Raw genomic sequence first — 21,782 nt, 5'->3', positions numbered from 1 at the left:
CTTTTTTAGTAGTATATGCCATTGGGTAATCATAAATACAAAATTGCCATTTTAAAAAATAAGGACAGCCCCCTGGGATCATACGATTCACTGTGCACACAAACATACCAAACAAACTATACTTGTTAGGTCACATGAGCCAATTAAAAGACAGAGTTCTGTCTTTTGCTTCAACAGTTTTTCCTGTTACAGTTAGAGTTGTAGTATTTCTGGTCAGATGATCTCTGAGGCAGCACACAGACCATCACAAAATAGTGGTTCAAGGCAAGAGATGTAAAAGGACAAAATTTACTTAAATATATATACCAGTTTGGTAAGATTCTTTAATATGTCACTTAATATGATATAAACTATCTGTTGCTTAAGTGTTCATTTTGGGGGTATGGCAGGCATGTCCAAAGTCAGGCCCATGGGACAATTGCGGGCATTTTCAAATTTCAGCTTCCATCATGAAATTAATAATAATGTGGCCCTCAGCTCAGTGCAATCAGGAATCGTGTAGGCAAAGCAGTAATATTTGGGCACATTAGTGAAATGATCTGCCACTTGGTCTATACTGCTGCCTGTGTGCTGAAGGCTTTAGCAATAGACCCGTAATGGCACAGAGTGACGCACCTCTCTCACATACTTCTTTAGGGCTGAAGGTGTCAATTGAAGTACTGACGTGCCAGTACAGTAAACTAAAGATGTATGTGAGAGCGGTGCGTCAATACGTGCCATTACATGTCTATTGCTAAAACCTTCAGGACACAGGCAGCAGTATAGACGATCGTTTCACTAATCATGTGCCCAAATATTACTGCTACGGCTTTCTTGTTTAAATGAGGTGCGGACAATAAGTCCAAGCAGACTCCACTTCCTAAACAATGTGTATGCGTCCATCTCCAGGAGTGAATGATCCTGATCACAAGCTAGCTACCTGGATGCCAGGCTGAATGGTCGGCCCTCACACATTTTCACCTCACCAAATCTGGCCCTTGTTGCAAAATGTTTGGACACCCCTGGGGTATAGTTTTCCTTTAATAGGGAAGTTGCCACACTAGCGAAACCCAAATGGACGGCAGTGATTAGTGATAGTTATTGAAGTATATGGCAGCTATCAACTTCCACACACGCTGTTTACTGTGGAATCAGAGGCTACTACCCTTTACTTTGAATTTCATCCTTCTCTTAAAGGGGAAGGAAACCTAGGTGGCGCAAACCCCCCACCCCCCCTCCCGTGTGTTGCCCACCCTCCCTCCTCCCCCTGGCCTACCCCTCCTGCTGGGCAAATGCCCCTAACTTGTTACTTACCCTTCTGCGCAGGTCCAGTCCAGGGAGTTCACCGACGACATCTTCTTCCACGCGATCTTCTTCCTGCTGTGAACGGCGTTTTGGCGCATGCGCAGTAGGAGCATTTCGCCGACACGGATCTACTGCGCATGCGCCAAAAGTCACACGCATGCGCAGTAGATCGTACCGGCGAAATGATCCTACTGCGCATGCGCCGTTCAAAGCAGGAAGAAGATCGCGTGGAAGAAGATGTCGTCTGTGAACTCCCTGGACTGCTCCTGCGCAGAAGGGTAAGTAACAAGTTAGGGGCATTTGCCCAGCGGGAGGGGTAGGAGGTAGGGCGGGCAACAAACGGGAGGGGGGGTGGGGGGTTTGCGCCGACAAGGTTTCCTTCCCCTTTAAATTATCTATTGTGTGATAACCATAACCCTTGTTTACAAAAAAAGAAAACAGGGATGTCAACGTACATACAACCCAAAAAGATGCCTTTATTTCACCTGACCTTAGTTTGCTCAAAAACTCTTCCCTTAATAGTGAAACTGTAAGAAAACATTGTGACAACAGTAAGTACCGCTGGCAATCAGGCAAATGCCTAAAATACTCTATAAATGACTTGTGAGGAGCTGAGGGTAGTAGAGAGCATAACGGACCAACAAAAAAGGTCTTATTCCTTCATTTTATTTTCGTTCTCTAATAAAAATAGAGGTGCGAGCAGAGGGAAAGCATAACGCTGAGTTGCGCCTCCTCGGCCCGTCGCTTCTACAAGGCGGCTACGTAACGTGTCACTACGCTTACGTAAACTTCGACGTCACAGTCTCGCCTGACAAGACTTTTGGCGTCGGTATTTTGTATAAAGACAGGAGGCGAGGAGTTTGCAATAAACAGCTTTGCGGCACATGTAAGTTGCGGGACTGCGGGCTGTTGGTCAGGAGACAGGCAGTGTGTGGATATCACATCCCACTCGAGACTAGTGACTTATTTCCTTGAATGGGTTTTATAGGAAACCCCAGTAACTGGTTTCAGAGATTCTTTTCCTGACATGCGCGTGCTTGTGTTCCCTGATGAGAACTGCTGTCACTTTGTTTAAATTTAATATACTTATTTTGTGCTTAAAACAAAACAAAAGTGAATACAGCATTTTATTTATACAGGTGTGGGCCTGGGGTTTTCTGGATAATGGATCTTTCCATCATTTGGATCTTCATACCTTATTAAAGGGGGCCATACACAGAGATCCGCTCATTTGGCGATTTTGCCAAACGAGCGGATCTCTCCCCGATATGACCACCTTGAGGTGGGCGATATTTGGCTGATGCGAACGTGGGCCCATGATCAGATCATTATGTATGGAAAATGGGTGGTCGGATTGCAGGACCTGATCTACGAACAGATGCTATTCGATGGGATTTTTAACCCGACCTGATCGACATCTGGCTGACTGGGCCACATATTAATCAGGGAAGCCCGTCGGATGGGCCAATAAACTTCCGACTCGGTCTGTCGGCAGCTTTTATCGGCCCATGTATGGATAGCTTAAAGGTCTCCATAGACGCAAAGATTTTTCTTTGCCGAACGACCGATTTCAGCAAAAATCCGACCAATCGGTTAAATTATCGTGAAGTTAGTGGGATTCAAACGATCGTACATCTTACGATTTTTCGCCCGACATCTGTCAGAAAATTCATCAGCCAGGTTAAAAAATCTTTATCGGTCCCAGTGCAATCTAGGGCCACACAGGCAGGTACCCTTCAGTTTTGCTAGCAATATCGCCTGAAATGGTCTTTTTAGTTGATGGACACATCGTACGTTTAAACGATCGTTTTGAGATAATCATGGTCTCACGATAAAAGATCTTTTAAATATCTTTACATCTATGGCCAGCTTAAGTCTACTAAAAATCTGATTAACATTAAATAAACCCAATAGTATTGTTTGCTTCCAATAAGGATTACTTGTAGCTTAGTTAGGATCAAGTACAAGTTTGACCTGGGGGTTTTTGAATAACTGATCTTTGCTTAATTTTGGATCTTCAAACCAAATCAGTCAGGTCTGGATTGAGAATCACAATAGGCCCTGGCATTTCAGGTACACAGAGGCTAGTAATGTGTAGGCCGGCCCGGGACCCGCAAGTTGTTCAGGCTAGGGTTGCCTCCTTTTTCAGGAAAAAGATACTGGCCTTCCTATATATTTATCTTTTTTTCCCTATTAATAACATTGGGATCAACCATCATTTTTATGCCCTAGCTTTGTCTGACCCCGCACCCCCCTTTACCAACGGGTCCGGGTTGAGCTCTTCTTCCTGCTCTCCCCGCCCGCCACCTTCAACTGTCGACTTCCGGCTTTATAGCCGTGCACCTGCTCACCCCACCCCTTTTGTGACGTCATTAGCGAGGCTTGTGCGGGTCGGGAAAAACCTGACATCCACATCACTAACAGAGGCCCAAACAGCCCCCACAATAAAGATTTTCTATGGCACCTTACAGCAGCCCCTCTGGTGTTTGCCAGGACCCAAAAATTGCCAGTCCGGGCCTGCTAGAAAATCATGTAAACATTAAATGAACCCAACAGGCTGGTTTTGCTTCCAATAAGGATTAATTATAGCTTATCTGGGATCAAGTACAATCTACTGTTTTATTATTACAGAGAAAAAGGAAATCATTTTTAAAATGCTGTATTATTTGAATAAAATGGAGTCAATGGGAGACACCTTGCCGTAATTTGGTGCTTTCTGTATAACGGGATTCCTGATACCATATCTGTACAGGTACCGTTTTATTATTACAGAGAAAAAATAATAATTTTTAAAAATCATTTGGATAAAATGGATTCTATGGGAGACTTGCTTCCCATAATTAGATATAGATTTGTATATAAAAGATCCTATACCCGTACTGAGTATTTTTACTCAGATACGTTGTTGACCCAAAAACAGTTTGCAATTTTAAGCAGCTTTCAAGTATATATGAATATTTTTCAGTGGTTTTAAGTTTTGTTATATTCTCTGCAGATCCTAATTTTTAAAAATGATTTCCTTTTTCTCTGTAATAATAACAGTACCTTGTACTTGATCGAAGATGCATAAATCTTTATTTGTGGTAAAACTGTCCTATTGGGTTTATTCAATGTTTAAATGATCTTTAGTTGTCTAAAGGAATGATCTGTTATCTGGAAAACCCCAGGCTCCGAGCATTCCAGTTAAAAGATCCCATACCATTACATTATAAAGTTGCTTAGAATTACATTTTATTTAATTTAAAACAGGTTTTGGGTAATATGCATTAATATAGGAGGATACCAAGGCGTTTTCCTGTGTGTGAAAGGGTGATCACTCCTTTTTTGCATACCCACTTCAGAATTCTAACATGTTCAGTTGGGAGCTGTAGAAAAAAAGCAGTGGTCAGCTCCTTGTAGCTCCCATCATTCTCCAATTCTGCTAGGTGATCACTGTGCCTCCCAAAAAAGGGCAACCTACGAAGACTAATGTTTAATTACTTGTTTCTTATTTCCTTTCGATAGTGTTTGAAAATGCCTAAAAAGAAGACTGGTGCCCGCAATAAGGCAGAAAATCGCAAGGAAAGAGAAAAGCAAATGAAAGCAGCTCGGGGTAATGTTGACCTGGCTAAGCATCCATGTAATGCATCCATGGTAATGTATTTTATGCTATGTTTGTCATTTTATAACAGCAGAAATAGTTAACTGAATGCATGTAACATTGGTAGATGATCCTTTTCTAGAAGGTGGTAAAGAGATTTATATATTACCTCAGTTGGTTGGAAAGTAGGCTGGAGACCATGTGCTGGGTAACATGGTGTTGACAGATCGTTCTGAAACGGTAACAAATGACAAGCAAGAGGCAGAGTTCTGTCAATGTGCTGAGCTGTTGCCTGCGGATATCGACTGAAATAACACACACATGGTTGGAAGACAGGGACAAGACAAGGACTCAGCACATAAAACAAATCCTCATGTAGCTTAGTAAGTGCATTGATGAACAAAAGTGTAAACCCAAGTTCTAAAATGGCATTTAGGAATGTACTGTAGTCTGCACTGCAATCATTTTTATCCACAATGCAGCATTTTTCCCAGCTTAATTGGAACCAATTGCTGCAATTGCAGCTCAAGTACATGCACCTGCACATGTTATTTTCTGTGAATCTGGTGCACATTGCTGCTAACATTTTCTGAGTTGGGATTGAGTCACTTCTGGCACTAAATGGTGGCAATGAATGATGTGAAGAAGCAAAACCCTTGCGTCCTGAACTCACAGCTGCTTTTATAACTGACCATTTCATGTTTTCAGATTCTGCCAGGTACAGTCATATGAAAAAGTTTGGAAACCCCTCTTAATTCTTTGGAGTTTTGTTTATCATTCGCTGAGCTTCCAAAGTAGCAACTTCCTTTTAATATATAACATGCCTTATGGAAACAGTAGTATATCAGCAGTGACATAACATTTATTGGATTAACAGAAAATTTGCAATATGCATCATAACAAAATTAGACAGGGTTCTGCTCTTCTTCTGCCATGCAAAGCACTTTTTGTTATGACTTAATTTTTCTCTCATCAGTCCAAAGCACTTTGTTCCAAACTGACTGTGGCTTGTCTTAATGAGCTTTTGCATTGAGCTTTTGCATTTCTGTTTGTGGCATGAGTACAGAAAGGGCTTCTTTCTTATCACATTGTCATACAGATGTTCTTTGTGCAAATTGTGCTGAATTGTAGAACTATGTACAGATACATCAACTGCAGCAAGATGTTCTTGCAGGTCTTTGAAGTTGATCTTGGGGTTGTCTGTAACCATTCCCACAATCCTCCACATATGCTGCTCCTGTGTTTTTCTTGGCCTGCCAGACCTGGGTTTACAGCAACTGTGCCTATTGTCTTCCATTTCCTGATTACATTCCTTACAGTTGAAACTGACAGTTTAAACCTCTGAGATAGCTTTTTGTAGCCTTCCCCTAAACCATGATGCTTAACAATCTTTGTTTTCAGATCTTTTGAGAGTTGCTTTGAGGATCCCATGCTGTCACTCTTCAGAGGAGAGTCAAACAGAAGCACAACTTGCAATTGGCCACCTTAGATACATTTTCTCGTGATTGGACACACCTGCCTATGAAGTTCAAGGCTTAACTAGCTAATCCAACCAATTTGGTGTTGCCAGTAATCATTATTGAGCAGTTACATGCATTCAAATTAGCAAAATTACAAGGGTACCCCCTTGCACAGCCAGATTTTCATACAACTGAATACTGCTTCACTAAAAATCTTTGTTCAGAAAACACCCCAGTCCTCAGATGTTCATGGGAAATATAATACATACCACTGTTATCTTTTTTGTTGAAAGTGGAGTCAATTATTATGAAGGCTGAAAGGGGTTCCCAAACTTTTTCATATGACTGTATACAGGCTTGACAGGTTTATCAAATATAGAGCTATCCACTATGTGTGCAAGTGCATATACTGTATTTATATATCTCGGGGGAGAGAGAATATGAGAGCATTATTTATTGATTGCCCCACAATTATTTTGAAAAAAAAATATTGTTTCAAAAAGCATGACAGAAATACCGGAGGTATGCAATCTTTAAAGCTAGTGCTCCCCTGGCTGCCATATTGTCTTATGTGTCCTCAGAGTCCTTGTTATAACCAGGTATGAAAAGGCATAAGTCAGTCGAGGCTGCTCTACCAGGATTAATATAGAAGTGGCTCACTGAACATTTATATTTTCTGACTGACAGGAAGAATTTAGTTGAGCAGTGCACATACACTATACGATATCTACTCAGTGGCAGTCATTATTCCTGTAACATCAAATGCATAGTTTAAATGAACAATGCTGAGAAGTCCTGTAAATATTCATTTTTCTTATTTTCTTCAACAGGAATGCGACAAATGTCAGCGGTAAGTGTTAACACTTTTATTATGCAGTTGTATTTCTACATCCCTATCAATTATTTTTTTCAGCTGTAACTTGTTTTAACTTTTTTTAAATTTTTTTTTAACAAAGGCGGCAGAAGAACAGGGCATTTTGCTATTTTTGCAGTTCTGTGCAAAAGATTCCGATGTGCGCTCATTGTGGTGAGTACAGAACAAGTACAGTAGAACCCCCATTTAAGGTTTTTCAGGGGACCATATAAAATGGTGTAAAATTGGGGAAATGTTATTATGCATAATATATAGATTGGACCACAGAAGTATGAGGAAAAATTAGGAAAAACTTAGGATGTAAAATTGAAGTTTCACTATATACATAATCTGTACTATGGCTTATAAATATCCCAGGTCCCCATTTTGTGCATTTTGTAAGAATTTAAAGGGCAACTAAGGCTTATAATTGTATCTGTCATAAAGTTTCTATACATATAGATACTGCAGCCAGTGTTTTAAACATGGCATAACTTAACCCTGGCTAAACTGTTAGAGAGTAGGTTAGTTTAGTTCTGAGGAATATGTTTATTTTTTTTGCATTTCATTCAAGTAAATACTACAATATTACTGCCAAGCCAAGGCACTGTGTTTATATATAAACACACACACAAATAGTAAGTGCTTGAGCTTGTTTATTATGCACATGTGTGATATAGTATTGGAAACCTCTTCCTGTTAGTACATAACATGCATGCATATTATGAGCTAGCTGGGAACATTCTCATTTATCACATGCTTTATTAGCCCCCACCTCTGTTGGGAGGAATTCATTTTTCTGTGATAGGTGCTCAATAAGTATAGCTTATCTTAAATTTACTTTAAACGCCGTAGTATACAGATACAAACATTAATTCTCACAGGATTGCCACTCTGTGTATATTCACTTATACAACGTTTTCCTTCTTTTTACCAATGAAATTCCACATTTAGTGGTTTGATATATCGTGGTAGATGCCATTGCTATAATGACTAGTACTAGGTGAAATTCCTCCTAGTATTTTATTGCTGCTAAAAAGGCACACATTTTCCATTTTTAATCAACACATTTCAATTAGTTAATACTAATTAATTTTATTCTTAAATTGGAGAGATACCTAGTTTTTCCATGTAGTCTGATATTATAACTTTTAAATAACTGAAGTCTGTTCCATTTTCTTGTAAAAATATCCCTAAAAATCATCTACAGCATCACTACTGTTGCTCACTACCTGTCCTGGAAATGTAGCAGACCCAATGGTGGGCCACTGGCACTATCTATTTAGCATTACTTGGTTAACTTAAGGTTTTTTTTTTGCACATCTTCTACTGTGAGAGACGGGTGGGATTTGGGCTGCTATTGTAGAGCTCTGATCACGTGCAGTCAATTTCTTTGGGAGAATGTTATGGTATCATTTCAGCCTAGACACTGAGCAGAGAGGATCTCTTTGCAGTTCTGATATGACATTTTTAAAAGCTAAAATGTGATTTTTTTTTCTGGGCTAGTATACATTTGAAGGAAAAGGCAATTAATGCTACAAAAAAAGTGACTCAATATGCGCCCTTTAAGTAAAAGCAATAAACCAGGCGACCAATAATAGGGAACCTTTCTAGGACTCTTTAAAGGGATTCTTTCATGGGAAAACATGTTTTTTAAAAGATCAGTTAATAGTGCTTCTCCAGCAGAATCCTGAATTGAAATAGGTTTTTCAAAAGACCAAACACATTTTTTGTATTTAATTTTAAAATCAATTTACCAGGTGCCCCCAATGATGTAACTTGCGATCTGATAAACTTCAGACACTCATTACTGGTGCACTGCAAGTTGGAGTGATATCACCCTTTGCTTTTCCTCGAGCTGCCCATCAGCAGAACAATGAGAAGGTAACAAGGGAACAGCTCCTGCATTGCTAAAAATGCTCCAACCTAGTGGTCAATATGAGAACATCACTCAATAGTAAAAATCCAAGTCCCACTGCGACTCCTTCAGTTACATTTAGAGAAACAATAGCTAAACTGAAAGCAGTTCCAATGTGAAGTGCTGACTCTTTCTAAAAGCACATGACCAGGTACAATGACCTGAGATGGCTGCCTACACACCAATATTACAACAACAAAAAAATTATTGGTACACGAATGCAATTTTAAATGGCACAATGAATTACATGCAGTGTCCTATATCAATATGGACGAAAAGTCCATCTCTTCTCTTCTTTAATACCATAAAATAAACGTTTCAGTGTTAAAAATAAAAAAAAAACAATGCCATAAAAATCTTGACAGAATCCGTTTAAAGAAGAACTAAAATCTAAAAACAAGCTAGAAATACAATATTTTATATACTGTTCTTACTTCATCATTGTCACAGGAGCGCACCATCTTGGGTGAATACTATGCCGTATTTCTAACCTACTGCTTTGTTAAGCTTTAGTCAATAATATACAAAAGAAGAATTCTAATTCAAACTACATTTAGAGCAATATTGAACCTTTAAAATATGACTGCAGTTTTAGACACAACTTCACCATATTTGTATATCACATAAGCAAGCACAGGATTCCTTAAGCCATCCTTCCATAAAAGAATGATTAGGCATTTGCTAATGCTTTAAGATTTTTAGTAGGATGCTATTTAAACTTAAATTTACGCATTTGTTTTTTTTACCAGGAAAAACAAAATGCATGATGAAGTCTTCTGACTGTGTAATTAAACACCCTGGAGTGTACAGCACCGGCATGGCAATGGTGGTAAGTATTTAAACTTGGGGTCAACCGTTTATAGTATGGCATTTCACCATAATGGGAAGGTCACCTTTAAATAATCTTTTAGTACTCTAACCAGTTGATCTTCTTAAGACATCCTTTTTCTACCCTGCAACTGAAAATGCTATGCTTTTGTTAGGGTTGGCATACAAGAAAACACCAAATTGACTGTGAGGCTTTCGTTTTCTCTTTTTTGTTTTTATATTGCTTTTCTTTATATTTAGTCCCACACCTATTTTACCCAGGTGAGTAAAGGTACTGACCTCGGTATCTGCTATAATTATCCATCATATAGAGCCATTAGGTTACTCATAGTTGTACTGAGATTGTACATCTTATACATCAATCCTTGCCCCAGTGGAGTGTACAAATATCATCGCATTTGCACAATGTGTATTCACTATGGTCAGGCATGTATTTTTGAGTGCTGGAGGAATCTTCATGCCTTATGGCTGCTAGTTGTGCACATCACAACAGATTAAAGGTATAATGTACCAGTTTATGGTTTTAGTCCTCTGATAACTCCCCTTTAATATATCCCTTTCTCTCTTGCATAAAGCCTAGGGGTGTAGCAACCCTGATCATGGTCTGATTTTCAGTTTCACTTTTAGAAAGTGTCTGTCTTTGGTGACTTTAAAACTTATAAAGTCTTCTTGCTCTTCTCTAATGGCAATCTCCAAGCACAACAGAAACCCTTTTTAAAATCTTGTCTTGATTTAACATTAATAGAACTTCAAAAAAAAGCAAATGGGGAAAAACTGGAAATGTGAAATTGCAGTTAGAAGGAATGTAGCCTTGTCCCAGTGAAACATTGAATATCATTATATAATTATTAATCCAGGCATTTTAGGAAAGGACCTGAGAACATGCTAGAATGATGTCATCATTGACTTGCTAGAATCCCAGTCATTGACTTGATAGAATCCCAGTCCTGAAAACTACTTTCTAGGCTTTGTTGTTATTGATTTAGAATTCACTGGCAAACAATATATCCTCATTGCAATTGATTTGTTTTTGGGAGAGTAATTTGTATGGTTTCTACTGTCTATGGCTGACATTAGTTGCAAGTCTGATTCTGTAAATATGTTTTTTATGCATATAGGAATAAAGTAGTAAATGCATATAATAAATGCATATAGGAATTAAACCAGTATTTTAATAATTTAGAGGTATTTTGATCTTACACAACTGCAACACCTCTGCTCGACTGCTGCTGTTTAGTTATTTTGTCCCAAATGGGTAAGGTGCCTCAATTATTTTAAAGATTTTAGAAATCAATGCATTTTGTGGTAGGCATTGTCTACAATATTTGGATCGTGTATGGTGGGAAATAAGGCGACTGATATTGTTGGCTATCCATCGTCTTGTCGATCGGACAAGGTGGAAAATTTTTATTGGGTGCCCAAAAAAGCAAGAACATTGGCAAAGGGTTGCTGCTGAATAGATTTTGAATCAGAATTAGATTAGGGGTAGAATTCTATTGTTTCTACCTACATACAGTATCTGACGATACAGCTCCTAACATTTGTAGTTAAAATTAGGGATGCACCGAATCCTCTATTTTGGATTCGGCCGAATACCAAACCAAATCTGCATATGCAAATTAAGGGTGGGAAGGGGAAAACATTCTTTACTTCCTTGTTTTGTGACAAAAAGTCATGTGATTTCCGTCCCCACCCCTAATTTGCATATGCAAATTCAGATTCGGTCCAGCCAGGCAGAAGGATTCGGCCGAATCCTGCTGAAATAGGCCGAATACCTAACCGAATCCTGGATTCAGGGCATCCATAGTTAAAATGAACAATCTTTCCTTCAACCAATTCAATGTAAATTCATTGAGAGAAAGTCTGTCTGACTATTTGATTTTATCTTGGCTGATGAAAACGTAACATGCAGCGTTCGGTCATTGTATTTGTGTCAGCGAACAAGTCCGAGTTTACACCTCCGATTTTTGCATCAGTCTCATTATATTTTGACCCAGATTACATCTGACTTGTAGGATGTCATCTGTCGATCCAAAACCATCCTACAAAATCTCCTTTGTAGTTTAGCCTTAAGACACAGCTAACTTGCTACCCAATGATTCCGAAAAATTTTAGTTTTACATTTTGCAGTCATTTAGTTACCCTGGCTCATATAAATGAGCTGGAGAGAGTGCAGAGACGTGCAACTAAATTGGTTAGAGGGACGGAAGACTTAAATTATGAGGGTAGACTGTCACGGTTGGGGTTGTTTTCTCTGGAAAAAAGGCACTTGCGAGGGGACATGATTACACTTTACAAGTACATTAGAGGACATTATAGACAAATGGCAGGGGACCTTTTTACCCATAAAGTGGATCACCGTACCAGAGGCCACCCCTTTAGACTAGAAGAAAAGAACTTTCATTTAAAGCAACGTAGAGGGTTCTTCACAGTCAGGACAGTGAGGTTGTGGAATGCACTGCCGGGTGATGTTGTGATGGCTGATTCAGTTAATGCCTTTAAGAATGGCTTGGATGATTTTTTGGACAGACATAATATCAAAGGCTATTGTGATACTAAACTCTATAGTTAGTATAGGTATGGGTATATAGAATTTTAATTAAAAGTAGGGAGGGGTGTGTGTATGGATGCTGGGTTTTCATTTGGAGGGGTTGAACTTGATGGACTTTGTCTTTTTTCAACCCAATTTAACTATGTAACTATGTAACTATCTAACTATGTAACATTAAAACAACTGTTGCTATAGTTAAAAAGAGCCATATTTAGGATATGAAGATAGGTTATACATACATGACACTACTAGCAACTTTAACCAAAGGAGAAAGCTTTGTATTTGCAAGGGCTAAAGAGCAGTTTTTTTTATTTTTTCTTGAGCTAAACTGGGACATTGAAGCATTAATGTATGTTCATTGCAAGGTACATAATTAGATTACAAGTGCACACATAATCCCTCTATCTAATGGGCAGCTACTTTCAAAGCACAGAAGAGGCACAGGAAATGAGGGGGGTGGGGTGGTATACTAGTAATCTAACTTTCTACCAAATGTGGGAAGAGTGTCCCTTTAGTAATTTAAGTTGGATAATTAAATTGCATATTCTACATTGCTACAGAGTATTTGGATACAGCAGCAAATTAGATTCTGCAACAGCAGTTTCTTTTCTTTATCATCACAGCTTTACACCACTAAAAGCAAACATTTGTTGAGTTGCTATATTTTGGAGTTTGTGCAGCACACAGATAGCACCTGACTAACATTAAAATGTGTTACCCACAACTCATTTTATTTTGTATATATTTACCTTTACATTAGTATGGACAGAGCACTTGTTGCAGACAAGAACTGATTGTTAAATGGAAATCAGGTAGCAAAGACATCACATTTTCTATACAATACATTTGTACCTTTTAATGCAAAGATTTTTTATACAATGTAAATGTATTGCGTTTTATTTTTTTACTGTTCACCCTCTGTTGCATGGCGTGTATTCTCCAGTAGAGGCTGCTCTTGATACATTAGATTTAATTTGGCTAAAAATAAAATGTAGAAAGTGAGGTAAATGTGTTGATCGTGTGCGATAACACTTTTTTTGGTGCTTATTTGTAAACTCACTTTGTTAGATGTAAAATAAAATTTACAGAAAAATATCCAAAATATGTTAATGTTCACGCTACCCATATATGACTGTGATAAAATAAAGTTAAAAAATTAATGATTTGTGAATTGCTTGAGATCCCAATACATAATATGTACTACTGGGAATATCCTATTTACTGCAGGACACAATATCCCTGATCTTTTTCCTCCCAAAATCTATTATCTGTTTGGTGCTAATGCTCTCTCTCTCACACTGGCCTTCTGCAGGGTGCCATCTGTGATTTCTGTGAAGCTTGGGTGTGCCATGGAAAGAAGTGTCTGAGCAGTCACGCCTGCACCTGTCCTCTCACCACTGCAGATTGTATTGAGTGTGAACGTGCAGTCTGGGACCATGGTATGTAATTAAAGGGGAACTATTACGAAAATGAAAATGTAATATAAGCTTCAGCATACTGAAATAAGAAACTTTCTAAATACAATCAATTAAAAAAAATTCTGTACAGTTTCTGAAATAATCAAGTTTATCTTCACTATCTCCCTCTCAGCATCTGTTTATTCTTATTCTGTCTTCATTCATTTGGGTGTAAGGTGAATGATCCAATATATCTTATAGGTGGGCTCATTTTGCCTAGAAGATTTATTAGAGATCACTCTATTAAAATCATCAGAAATCCTGTCTCTCTATATGCAGAATTTGTGCAAAAGACAGTTATTTTGTTAGATTTTGTTTGCACTGGAATCAGTTATTTGAGTGATCTCCAATACATCTGTTCGGAAAGGAAGCCCTCCTATAAGATATATTGGATCATTCATCTGACACCCAACTGCTGCATAAAGACAGAATGAAGAGAAACGGATGCCGAGAGAGGAATAGTGAAGATGAACGTGATTATTTTAGAAACAATGCAGAATTTTTAATTGAATGTATTTAGAAAATTTCTCATTTCAGTATGAGGAAGCATATATAATTTTATTTTCATGATAGTTCCCCTTTAAACTGTTACTGCAAGATTGGCAGCACTTTCAATGCAGTGTGAACTAGAGTCTCGATGCATTGCTGATTAATATATCTGCGTCCAAGGTAGATCATTTGAACTTCCCCTTACAGGAATCCTTGTTTTGAAACTGGCTAATACTACAGGCTAAATTCGAATACAGCAAAAACTATAACATAGTAGAAAACAGTCCTCTGGTGATAATCATAAATTGGACCCCAATGTGTCCCTGGAACAAATACAAATGCCCTTTGTGACACTTCATACCTACAGGAGCTGGATGCCTCGCTGTAAATAGTGACCCATGTCAGACATCTGCAGTTCACCTCTCTTGGAATTCATCTCCTCTGCCATTAGCTCACACTTGGGGGCAGTAGAGCACACTGACATATTGTCCATACACAATAGCAAAATAATGAGCTTTTTCCCTTTCATTCCTTTTTGGTCTGTGGAATGTACGGTTTCACTTTTACTTCAGACGAGTCATAGAAATCACTAAACATCGGTACCTGTCAGTGGAAAAACAGGATGCATTATGTGCTCAGAGCCTTCTGATGTTTCAAATAAAAGATTTGCAGATAAAAGCAGAGGCAGTTTTCTCTGACTTGTGTTTGAAAACTCCATGGGTTTCTATTATTACCATCTTTTATTTATGAATCCCAAGCCTTTTTTTCACCCTGTAAAACAGGGAGCAGAAATATATAGGTTTGTAATATCAAATGGAAAAAATACAGTATTATAACAATGGGAAAAAAACCACAGGCTTTTCCGAATGAATACCAAAACAAAGCAGTCCCAATAAAGAAGTATCACTGGTTGTAGTTGACCATTTGGGTCCGAGATGCTCTAGGTGGGGTGCACAAGTTTCATCTGTTCTGAACTACAAATGAACGTCTTGTGCACAGCATTGAGTTGTGTAAGTGGAATTAAGTATGTGGTCACCGCTGCAAGAGATGACTTTTATATATACTTTATTACTGATGTAGTCCTTTAGAACGATTTATTTTTAAGTGGCTGCTGGAAATGCCGCATTTGGTTATATCCCACCCTAGCCGTTTACCAATATAATATTGACTGCCACTGATGTGGAATTGCTAAACAGCTATGAAACCTAAATGCAGAAAATGAAGTACAGGATCAATTATTCGGAATGCTTGGTACCTAGGATTTATAGATAAGGGATAATTTGAGTCTACCAAAACATTAAATAAACCCAACAGGATTTTTTTTGCCACCAATATGGATGTATGCAGCTTAATTGCCAGTAAGTACAAGGTACTGTTTTATTATTACAGAGAAAAAATAAAAATAATTTATACAAATGTACATTATTGGTTTAAAATGAACTATGGGAGATAATTCATTCTGTAATTTGGAGCTTTTTGGTTCCTGATAAGGGATCCCATACCTGTATGCCGGTACATACTGTATTTGAAATTCCAAACCTTATAAGAAGTCAGCTGTGCCTCCTGGTTTGTTTTCTACTATAATATAAATCTGCTAAGTCCCTTAAATCTTTAAATATGTTTAATATAAATATTAGTGTATGCTAATATGGACAGGCTTACTAGGCAGACCCAAAGAGAATTGGTGCACTGAATAATGGGATTTTTGTTTTGGTGATTTTATATGACAAGAAACATTGTCTCTTTTTAATAGGATTCTGTCTCTTACCCACTTCTCAGTTTGTAATAACATTTTCAGTGCAAATTGTATCATTAACTTAAATACCGTTACTTCTTAGACAGCTGGTCTTCTAGACAGCAAAAGCAATACAAAGCATATGTAACACACATGCATGTGCAGTATTAAAAAGCATTGATTACACATTTTCCTTCCAGTTTTATACCAAAGTATTCTTTTGCCTATTTTATTAGTATTTATCAAACTCCTGCCAACCAAAATGTTTTTTTTTTGGCTTTTTCTCTGATGGTGTGTCTCAGTGCATGTGTACAGTTTTGCAAAGAACGATCGCAGTATTTAATGCCTTATCCCCCCACAGGTGGGTGAATTTTCAGCTGCTCTTTTTGTTACAACTTCCTTTGTGAAGATGACCAGTTTGAACACCAAGCCAGTTGCCAAGTTCTTGAAGCAGAGACTTTCAAATGTAAGGTTTTTTTTTTTTCAGAATTCATGTCATACCCTTGTTAGAGAGGCGCACATTCATTAAAATATAGGATGTTATATCTAAAAATACAATAAAAAACAGGTACATTATCAAAGGTTTTACTTATTAACTTTATATATGTTTCATATGTTTTATTGTTTATAGCAAAATAAATTATTGCCATTTCTTACCATGAATTTATTTACTCAAGATAGTTATAACAATTGCAAATAATTGATATACATACCCCACCCTGATCTGTTACATTACCAGATTGTGTCCTTATAACAACCACCTGTAATCCAGGGCATCCCACCATATCAGAATAAGTGGAAGCAAGTTCACTGCAAGTCTTGCCGCTCACTGGGAATATTCAAAAGGATTTCATACAAGAGACAGACAGTAGATGGCCCAGTAATTTTGCAACAATTCCCTAGCCATGTATAGGGGTTCGTACATATAGGCACCTGGAATATACTTACCATTCTGATAACCAGACGGTGTATTACAAGTAGATGCAGAGTAAAACTAGCACATTTATCATCTGGAAAAAAAGGAATAACCGTAGTACTCGCCCAGCTCTAGCTCTCTAGCTATGCTTTTAAACTTGTTTTAGTTTCACTATATTTTAACCTTGGCGTTATATATGAACATTCTGTATGCTAATATGTGTTGGTAAGAGAACCTCTTCTAAGGGAGCTGGGGCAGTAATAGTTGCCCCTACAAAAAGTTTCATTCCTATATAATTTCAGAGTAGTGGAGAGTAGAAAGTTGCAATGTTATAACTTGAGAAATTAGTGACTTATTTTCATCAGTTTTTCATTTTAGGCATTAGGTTCCATATAAAGCTATGTGATTTGGTATGAGAATTGGAATTGCTCTTCTAGTAGATGCATTGTTAGCTTTTAATTTTCTGAATTTTTTGCCATCTCCTCTTCGCACCAGGTGCTTCTTGCAATCGCCTAGGACAGCATTCATGCCTCCGTTGCAAGGTAAAATGTTATTTGTTTTCACTGCTGTCTTTTGTTCCAGAGACTATTAAAATAATTTTTCTCCATTTAGACTTCATTGCCTCCTGGTTTCTTTCCTCCTTAGAAGCTGAGTTGAATGTATAATGTTATTGTTATTCTGTCATTTGAAAGAAAGCATAGTTAATCAATCTGCCTTACTGCAGGCCAGTGTGAAATGATTATTGCTTTGCTGTATACATTCTTATGATATATAATAATTAACAGGCATGCTTCTGTGAAGATCACATTGTTTCATTTTGCTCTAGTTTGAGATATCATTATCTGGAGATATTATTTTCTTAGTTGTTTTCATTAAAGTAGCCCTTTTTATGTCCAGTACTGCAGTGTACTTCATATTTTACATACCTCTCCAACAGTGTCCTGCTTTTATTTAATTCCTATTATACCATAATGAGTGCTAGCTACATTTAGATACAACCACATTCTTAAAAGAGAACTAAATCCTTCCAAACCCCAGCCCCCCCTCCACTGGCCTCCATCAAGCTCCCTCCTCACAGCGTCTATTTCATTGAAAAGTTTTCCTGTGTGTGTCTGTTTGCCATAAATAGGGATGTAGCGAACGGCGGAAAAAATGTTCGCGAACATATTCGCGAACTTGCGTCAAAAATGCGAACGGTTCGCGAACCCCATAGACTTCAATGGGAAGGCGAATTTTAAAAGCTAGGAAAGACATTTCTGGCCAGAAAAATGATTTTAAAGTTGTTTAAAGGGTGCAACGACCTGGACAGTGGCATGCCAGAGGGGGATCAAGGGCAAAAATGTATCTGAAAAATACATTGTTGACACAGCGCTGCGTTTTGTGCTGTAAAGGGCAGAAATCACACTACGTCACTCAGGTGATGTTTCTGGACATGGAATGTGAAAAAGCTCACACAGCTAGGTGGCACTTGGTTAAAGACTGGGCAAACAATGCCTGCAAGGGCAACGTATACAGTAGTGGATACGGAATATATTATTGCTGCTGTAAAAACATCACTCAGGTGATGTTTACGGACACGGAATTATTATTGTTATTTAGACAGAATGTGAAAAAGCTCAAACAGCTAGGTGGCACTTGCATACCTCCCAACTGTCCCTCTTTTGACCACTCAACCCCCTGTCCCTCTTTTGTACTGGAAAGTCCCTCTTTTCTCTGCACTGAACAGCCAGAAAAAAAACAGTTTCTAACTTAATTAGCTTTTGGCAGAGAGCTCAGAACAGCTAACAGGTGCAAATAAGATACTTTGTAACAATTTTGACTCTGGTTGGTGCTGGTGGTGGTGAACTACTAGGAGGAGCAGCACACCAGTCCCTCTTTTCTCTGAACTGAACAGCCAGAAAAAAAACAGTTTCTAACTTAATTAGCTTTTGGCAGAGAGCTCAGAACAGCTAACAGGTGCAAATAAGATACTTTGTAACAATTTTGACTCTGGTTGGTGCTGGTAGTGGTGAACTACTAGGAGGAGCAGCACACCAGTCCCTCTTTTCTCTGAACTGAACAGCCAGAAAAAAAACAGTTTCTAACTTAATTAGCTTTTGGCAGAGAGCTCAGAACAGCTAACAGGTGCAAATAAGATACTTTGTAACAATTTTGACTCTGGTTGGTGCTGGTAGTGGTGAACTACTAGGAGGAGCAGCACACCAGTCCCACTCCCCAACACAGCTAGACTAATAGCACTGGGCTCTTATAGTAGCAAAGTAAAAAAACAAAAAAGAAAATAAAAGCAGTCCTTACAAGGACTATTGGGTTACAGGCAGCAGTCAGCAGATGAGAGATCAGCAGCAGGACAGCTGCCCACAGCAGCTACATACAGAGCACTGCAGTAGAAGGTAGATTACTAGCCAGCAAAGCTACCTAACCTAAAATGTCCCTCAAATCCCTGCAGAGTTCTGTCCCTACAATACAGAGGAGTATCAAGTAGATTACTAGCCAGCAAAGTTACTATCAACTGTCCCTCAAATCACGCAACAGCTCTCTCCCTACACTAGCTCTTCCAAGCACACACAGGCAGAATGAAAAAACGCTGCAGGGCTTCAGTTTATATATGGAAGGGGAGTGGTCCAGGGGGTGTGGGGGTGGTCCAGGAGGGAGAGCTTCCTGATTGGCTGCCATGTATCTGCTGGTCTGGGGTGAGGTCAAAAATAAGCGCCAGCTAAGGCGAACCCAAATTGGCGAACGTCGCGCGACGTTCGCGAACATTCGGCGGACGCGAACAGTCGATGTTCGCGCGAATTAGTTCGCGGGCGAACAGTCCGCGACATCCCTAGCCATAAACTGCAGAGTTGCACATCAGAATTTAAAGACAGTCCAGCCTTTGGATTTTGCAGGAGCATGCACACTTGATTCTAGGTCCTAAATCAGCTTCAACTGTGCATACTCCTGCAAGATATATTTTGTAGGGCAATCAACGAAGGTTGTTGCAGAGGGCTGAGTTTTGGGGATGGTTTAGTTCTCCTTTAATATTAAGTAAGCATTTTATTAGTCTGTACGTACACATTTCCATATTATCAGGAGAAAAGAGAAGATATGCCCTATTTATAAGTAAAGCTTAATTGATAATTATGAAGCCATAACTTTGTTTCACTGGCTGTTGAAGAACATCTTTGAAGTAATATAGCACCACCATGTGTTATTTTTCTTTCAAATACAGAGGTGGAAAGCTACAAAAATTCTAACTTCACTCCATAGAAATGGAAGCTAAAACCTATTTATAGGAAAAGGAAAGGCATTTTCTACTTGGGGGTGCCAAAAGTTAGGCATCCCAAAGTGATTCTATTTACTTACACAATGCCCGGGTCGGTGCTTCTATCAGTAGAAAACTGCACCAGCCTGGGGTTATTACAGCAAGCAGCACGGAGTGATTGTCTTCCTGGAGGAAGGCTATCACTCCGTGCTGCTCGCTGGAATAACCCCAGGTCTGTGCAGTTTTCTCCTGATAGGAGCACCAGTCTGGGGTATCAGGAAAGTAGATAAAATAACTCGCGGGTACTTTTGGCACCCCCAAGTAAAACATGTTTCCTTCTCCTTTAAACAAGCCAAATAAAAATATTTTTTTACATGACTTCTGTAAAAGGATAAGCACATCTTTTTCCATTCCTGTATATTTCCATGATTTTATTAGAGCTTTTTTGAATCAACTTTTCTTGTAGAAAGTAGAACGCAGATCCTACTTTAAATGCCTGCTACCAACTTCCATATTTCATTTCTGATGTCAAGACATGGAAACTTTACATGTGTACAGGGTTTCAAATCATTCTGACTTGCTTTCATTCTGCAGCACGTTCCCTTAAGTTTGGCAGGATAACTGGCACGAGGAAGAAGACGGGGGATCCGGCTATGAAAACTACTGGAAAAATCTTGCATCTGGTGGAAACATGTGGAAATGATGATTACGATGACGAAGAGGATGATGAAGAAGTAGATGAGGAAGAGTGTGAAGAAGACTCTGATACAGAAGCCTCAGAGCCAATCAGCCACTTGCATTTAGGCAGAACATATGCCAGTGGCTATGCCCATTATGAGGAGTCTGAAGACTGATCTATGACTCATTTATTAAAAATAAAGAATTGCTAATTTTATACTAGCTGATACTTTATTAAAACTGCTATTTTCCAATTTCTTGCCACTAGGGGTACTGTGCGTTATATAGTGAATAAAGTACCCCCTCTTGTAAAATATAAGGATATTATTAGTTACCGAGGAGTTTCATGACCATATAAAAACACGAGGCCGAAGGCCGAGTGTTTTTATACAGGTCATGGAACTCCGAGGTAACTTCTAATATCCTCATATTTTACAACTGGGGGTACTTTATTTATTATAATACACAAATTTTAGTGAGTCATGTGACAGAAATTACATCACTACTCACCGTTTATAACTGATGACATCACTACTCACCGTTTATAAGGATATCATTTACAGGATATTCATGGCTTTTGTGTATTATATTGCTCTTATTCTGCGATTAACCTGTGACACTTCATATGTCTTTGAACTTAAGTTCCCAGCACCCATCTACTGGCTGCTTGCTGTTTGTCACGGCAAAAGAATGCTGATGTTCTTTCGTTAGCACTAATTTGTTTGAATTTCATAATGAATTTTCGCTAGAATTCCTTCCTAGCCAAACTTTGTTAACTTACTTACGCTT

General features: G+C 38.5%; 1 pseudogene; it reads left to right on the top strand.

The window, feature by feature from the left end:
- Positions 1–2,078: 2,078 nt before the first annotated feature.
- LOC108719614 lies at positions 2,079–21,210 on the top strand (annotated as a pseudogene).
- Positions 21,211–21,782: the final 572 nt, after the last annotated feature.

This window comes from Xenopus laevis, chromosome 1L (genome assembly GCF_017654675.1).
Source record: "Xenopus laevis strain J_2021 chromosome 1L, Xenopus_laevis_v10.1, whole genome shotgun sequence".
Classification (NCBI taxonomy): Eukaryota; Metazoa; Chordata; class Amphibia; order Anura; family Pipidae; genus Xenopus; species Xenopus laevis.
The sequence above is the reverse complement of the archived record's forward strand: the minus strand, read 5'-3'. Positions and strand labels throughout refer to the sequence as shown.